Consider the following 6,899-nt stretch of genomic DNA (forward strand, 5'->3'; position numbering starts at 1 on the left):
CAAATGTCAGGACGGTACAAATCCCCCCAAATGTCAGGACGGTACAAATACCCCCCAAATGTCAGGACGGTACAAATACCCCCAAATGTCAGGACGGTACAAATCCCCCCAAATGTCAGGACGGTACAAATACCCCCCAAATGTCAGGACGGTACAAATACCCCCAAATGTCAGGACAGGACAAATCCCCCCAAATGTCAGGACGGTACAAATCCCCCCAAATGTCAGGACAGTACAAATCCCCCCAAATGTCAGGACGGTACAAATCCCCCCAAATGTCAGGACGGTACAAATCCCCCCAAATGTCAGGACGGTACAAATCCCCCCAAATGTCAGGACGGTACAAATACCCCCCAAATGTCAGGACGGTACAAATACCCCCAAATGTCAGGACAGTACAAATCCCCCCAAATGTCAGGACGGTACAAATACCCCCAAATGTCAGGACGGTACAAATCCCCCCAAATGTCAGGACGGTACAAATACCCCCCAAATGTCAGGACGGTACAAATACCCCCAAATGTCAGGACAGGACAAATCCCCCCAAATGTCAGGACGGTACAAATCCCCCCAAATGTCAGGACAGTACAAATCCCCCCAAATGTCAGGACAGTACAAATCCCCCCAAATGTCAGGAAAGTACAAATCCCCCCAAATGTCAGGACGGTACAAATCCCCCCAAATGTCAGGACGGTACAAATCCCCCCAAATGTCAGGACGGTACAAATCCCCCCAAATGTCAGGACGGTACAAATCCCCCCAAATGTCAGGACGGTACAAATCCCCCCAAATGTCAGGACGGTACAAATCCCTCCAAATGTCAGGAAAGTACAAATCCCTCCAAATGTCAGGAAAGTACAAATCCCCCCAAATGTCAGGAAAGTACAAATCCCCCCAAATGTCAGGATGGGACAAATCCCCCCAAATGTCAGGACAGTACAAATCCCCCCCCCCCCCCCAAATGTCAGGACAGGACAAAAGTTGTAGTTTTTTTTTTTTTTAATATTTTTTCTTTTTAACATGCTGTCACCAGTGCAATACATCATCATCATCATCATCATATAACTGGTAACAATGTGCAAAAACAAAAGAAACAAATTTTTTTTTTATTTTTTTACCATACTGTGACCAGAGCAGTGCAGCATTGTCATGGTAACACTGTACCACTCTGGGAAAGGGATCAGGATTTTTTCAGTTTTTTTTTTTTACACACTATGATTGCTTATACTGGTGAATTTGACTGGTATAAGCAACCGTTTTTTACCATAATACATCGATTCATTCAGTATTTACTATTGTTGTTAGCTGTGATTGGCCAGATGGGCTGTGATTGGCCCTGTCTGTACCATGTGATCACTGTGACCAATCACAGAGATCAACACGCTGCACGTGCGCAGACTGTTGGCGCTATATAAATCCTGTATAATAATAATCATCACAATACTTCACAATGGCTGGCATGAATGAACACCATTCATTGTGTGCAAGTGTCATTTGATCTGCTGTGATTGGTCACAGCAATCACATGGCACCATCAGTGGCCATTGATAGGTCATCCGCTGTATTCGATGGACTGAGCCACAGCGCGGCGTATTCCAGAAAGGACGTCATATGACGTCCTTGTGGAGTGACGAGTGTCCGACCCAGATGTCATTTGACAATAGGCTGGGTGGGAACTGGTTAAAGTACACTGAATTGTAAGGGGGCTTCTGATTGGCCGACTGTTGGTGTCAAACTGCTCAAGCTCTTGCCTTGCTTCCTCTTGGATAGGACAACTCACCGCTATAGTAAAAGCCATATTGTGCCCACTCCTTGCCGTAGGCCTTCCCATGACACCCCCCGGCCATTAGCCTTTATGTTCTCAAAGACGGGAATTTCGTTAGTCCTTATATAAAGACCTATTATGGAATCTGCCGTCCAATTGTCTTGGGGACGGTATAAAATATCTAAATAGATTACACATCATACGTGACACTTCACCACCATGTACCATTAGAGATGGGATTTGCCTTGGGATACAGTAACAGTATTAGAAGATGATAGTAGATCAGCTTACCATTGTTTCAGCTATTGTGGAGGCCCCAAAGGCTTCAACCAATATGAGATTTCTGCCTCACAAATCATATCTAATTCTGTTATGTCCTTCAAAGTGATTCTGTCACAAAGAAAAACAATTGAATAAAGGGCTCTTTGCAAAGAACACAGTTAATACTCACTTCTCCTGCTGCCTGTACCTCCAATGTCTGCTGTACTGAAGAGAACCGGCCACCATAAGAATCTTCAGAATCCAACACTTCTGGGATAGTCCCCCATGGTGTGCTGTTGAGTGTTGTAGTAATGTAGGGGCTGTCAGGGTCCTGTCCACAGCAGGAGTTCTGGAAGATCTGGCATTTCTGCCAGTACTCTGCATGGCCGCAGAAGGACACATCAGCCTCAGTCTGGTGCCAGACGGCCTTTATAAGGAGGTTCATCACTTCCTCTGGTTGCTGGATGATCTCTAGCTCCCCGTGCCCTGTTCCTGTTCCTGTTTCCTGTGATTCTGACCCGTGATTTCCTGTTACCGACTCAGCTTGCTCCTGGACCTGTCTACTCTGCCTTACCCCTGATCTGACCTTGGCCTGGCTTACACATTTTCTCTCTCTCGCTCCTCTGTGTATGACCTCAGCTATCCCATCTGACTACATCTGCTCTGATTCCCACCCGGTACCTGATCTGACCTCGGCTTGGCTTACGGATACTCTCTCTCACTCCTCTGTGTATGACCTCGGCTGTCCCATCTGACTACATCTGCTCTGATTCCCACCTGGTACCTGACCTTGGCTTGAACCGACTACCCAGTAAACATCTAAATCCCGGAAGGGCTTGCATACCACGCACAGGCGCCTCCTGTCTGCAGACCTATCTCCGTGCACCAGCTGTGCTTCTGAGTGGACCACCAACCAGCCCTCCTACAGGTGACCTGGGCAACTTTGGGCCTGACTCCCGCTGTCCCACTCTCAGGGGAGTCCGGAACTTAGCCGCAAGGGAAGCCCTCTCTCCATTGGCCTCCACCACCAGGTACGTGATAGGGCTGGTAGATCGAACACAGAAATCTGATACTCTTGGAAAATCTTTGGCTGGCCATTGCTCTTCGGAATAGCAGACATTAGCGGTGCATGAAGCAGGAGATATGAGCATTCACCATCTTCATTACAGGGAGCCCTTTTTGTGCTTTTTCATTTCAGCATTGGAGTTACTATAAAGTGAAATAAAAAACAACAATCCTCTCATGGTTACATGCACTATATTGCCAAAAGTATTGGGCCCCGCCCTCCCAATCATGTGATTCAGGTGTTCCAATCCCCTCCATATGGCCACAGTGATCTCCACTTGCCTCCAGGTCCCCAGATCAGGCACTTGGCATGGGACTATTCAAAGAATACTTTGCATTTTCTCAATGAATACAAAGCGTTCTCTGATTGGAGGAGGTGAAGATTGTGATATCACACCCCCCCTCACCTCATCCAAGCAGAGAACGCTTTGTATTCATTGAGAAAGTGCAAAGTATTCTTTGAATAGTCCCATGCCAAGTGGCCGACCTGGTGGCAAGTGGAGATCTCTAGAGTAGCAATGCAGTAGAGGTGTAGTAGTGGCAGCCTCACTGTTTCATCTACTTGATGATTTCCAGCTTCCAGGGGCATAGCCCGGGTATGGTATATACCAGGGGTGGACTGACAACTCATGGGGCCCCCAGGGAAAAAGGGGATCATGGGGCCCCTGTGCCCTTGCCCAAACTCAAAAAAGCCTATGAAAAAGGTACCAGGGACATCTCATGGGGTTCCCTACTGACCCCGGGCCCTCGGGCAGTGCCTGAGTTTCCAAATGGTCAGTCCGCCCCTGGTATATACATAGTTGGTCTAAGCTGTACCATTGAGAAAATACAAATCAATCCCTGAATGGCGCCCCTCCCCAGAATCCAGCCTCCTGTGTTCAAAGTGCAGCAGACCAGCCACTTTGCACAGGACCCCGAAGTTAGTGGAGATCATTGTAGTACCAGTGTAGTACCAGTGCATGCTTCAGTGATTTCCAGCTTCTAGAGGTGTCACAGTCAGGGGTCAGGGACAAGTAACTTTAGCAGTAAAGAGGTTCACAGATTCTGGAAAATTTTTGGCTGGCCATTGATCTTCATAATAGCCGACATCAGCGGTGCATGAAGCAGGAGATATGAGCATTCTCCATCTTCGTTGCAGGGAACCCTTTTTGAGCTTTTTTATTTCAGCATTGGAGTTGCTATAAAGTGAAATTGTGACATAAAAAACAACAATCCTCTCATGGTTACATACACTATATTACCAAAAGTATTGGCCCCGCCCTCCCAATCATGTGATTCAGGTGCTCCAATCCCCTCCCAATCATGTGATTCAGGTGCTCCAATCCCCTCCCAATCATGTGATTCAGGTGCTCCAATCCCCTCCCAATCATGTGATTCAGGTGCTCCAATCCCCTCCCAATCATGTGATTCAGGTGCTCCAATCCCCTCCCAATCATGTGATTCAGGTGCTCCAATCCCCTCCCAATCATGTGATTCAGGTGTTCCAATCCCCTCCACATCATGTGATTCAGGTGCTCCAATCCCCTCCATGGACACAGGTGTATACAATCAAGCCCCTAGGCATGCAGACGGCTTCTACAAACATTGGTGAAAGAATGGGTCGCTCTCAGGAGCTCAGTGACTCCAAGCGTGGTCCCGTGATAGGTGGCCACCTGGGCAATAAGTCCATCCGTGACATTTCCTGGCTACTAAATATTCCACGCTCAACTGTTAGTGGGATTATAACAAAGTGGAAGCAACTGGGAACAACAGCCACTCAGCCGCCAAGTGGTAGGCCACGTCACATGACAGGGCGGGGTCAGCGCATGCTGAAGCGCGCAGTGCGCAGAAGTCACCAACTGTCTGCAGAGTCAATAGCTAAAGACCTCCAAACGTGGTGTGGCCTTCAGATGAGCCCAACAACAGTGCGTAGAGAGCTTCATGGAATGGGTTTCCATGGCCGAGCAGCTGCATCCAAGCCTTCAATCACGTGCAATGCAAAGCGTCGGATGCCGTGGTGTAAAGCACGCTGCCACTGGACTCTAGAGCAGTGGTGTATTTAGGCTTTGTGCTGCCCTAGGCAACACAAAAATCAGACACCCCCCCTGGTGGAGAGAGCCTGACACCGACCAGCAGCAGAAACCCCTGCTCCCTATGGAGAGATCCTGACAGTGACCAACAACACCCCAGCCCCCCCTCCCACTTGAGAGAGCCTTCCACTAATACTCACCCACCCCCTCCCCTGGGAACAAAGAGACACTCACCTTCACAGCTTCACAACTGGGAAGAACAGCAGCTCAGCCACCAAGTGGTAGGACACATTGGGGCTTGAATGTAGCTTGAATAGACACTAAAGCAACTGCATGTCAGCAAAGAAGGTTCCAGTGTATGGTCCTCTCGTTTTGGCCAAGTCATCAACAGTCTCCGATGTATGGTCCTCCCTTTGAGCCAAATCAGCACCAGTTTCCAGTGTATGGTCCTCCTTTTCAGCAAAGTCAGCACCAGTTTCTAGTGTATGGTCCTCTCTTTTGGGCAAGTCACCATCAATCTCCAATGTATGGTCCTCCTTTGGGCATATTTGGGCGTTGAGGGGAAATTTAACAAACGTTGATAAAAAGTTACAGCTGTTCTTTAACTTTAAACTGTCAAAAGGGATTTGTCATATACATTTTTTTACCAAAAGTAAGGTTACTCTTTGAAGAGAGTGAGTTAAGTCTCTAGAAATGAGAACTTTATGTGCATTCAGGAAAAAAAAAAGCACGGAGATCATCTCTAACTGATTTAAAAAGTTCCATAATGTTTAATGCAACGGCATAAATTGCTAATGGTCTTTCATTTCCAGTTATAATTTGGATAAAAAGAATTATTTTCCGCCAGTACTCAAGAATTACCATACAGAAGGATCAGGCTTGATAGCCGGACCCACATCGAGAATTCATCTCCAACAACAGGAAATGAACATTTCTTCCCATGTGGAATACTCTCATTTCTATTAGTTGAAGTGCATGGAGATGGCTGCAGGAAAGTCTGTGATCACCGAGGAAAGCACAGAGGAATATGGAATATGCACTGAGATCTTGGCATGCCACTGACAACAAAAGTGTGGGGCGGTCTGATTTCATGTTTTATCAATCTGGCACAAATAAGATAAATATACAATTTGAGGAGAGTGGGGGCATAATTCCAGGTATGGATATTATATACATAGTTACTCTGGTGCAGCTTGGACCAACTATGTATATACTATACCTGGGCTACTCCCCTGGAAGCTGGAAATCACTGAAGTAGATGAAGCAACAAGGCTGTCACTTCTACTACACCTCCACTATACCTCCACTACACCTCCACTACACCTCCACTACACTGCTACTCCAGTGATCTCCACTTGCTTCCAGGTCCCCAGGTCGGCCACTTGGCATGGGACTATTCAAAGAATACTTTGCATTTTCTCAATGAATACAAAGCGTTCTCTGCTTGGATGAGGTGAAGATTGTGATATCACCCCCCCCCCCCCTTCATCTCATTCAATCAGAGAACGCTTTGTATTCAATGAGAAAACGCTAAGTATTCTTTGAATAGTCCCATGCCAAGTGGCCGACCTGGGGACCTGGAAGCAAGTGGAGATCTCTGGAGTAGCAGTGTAGTAGTGGTGTAGTAGAGGTGTAGAAGTGACAGACTCGCTGCTTCCTCTACTTCAGTGATTTCCAGCTTCCAGTGGCATAGCCCAGGTATGGTATATACATAGTTGGTCCAAGCTGTACAAGAGTATTGAGAAAATGCAAAGCAGTCCCTGAATGGCGCCCATCCCCAGAATCCAGCCTCCTGTGTT

The sequence above is a fragment of the Staurois parvus genome, unplaced genomic scaffold (assembly GCF_062004578.1).
Source record: "Staurois parvus isolate SC_StPar_1 unplaced genomic scaffold, SC_StPar_1.0 ptg000740l, whole genome shotgun sequence".
In the NCBI taxonomy this organism is placed as follows: domain Eukaryota; kingdom Metazoa; phylum Chordata; class Amphibia; order Anura; family Ranidae; genus Staurois; species Staurois parvus.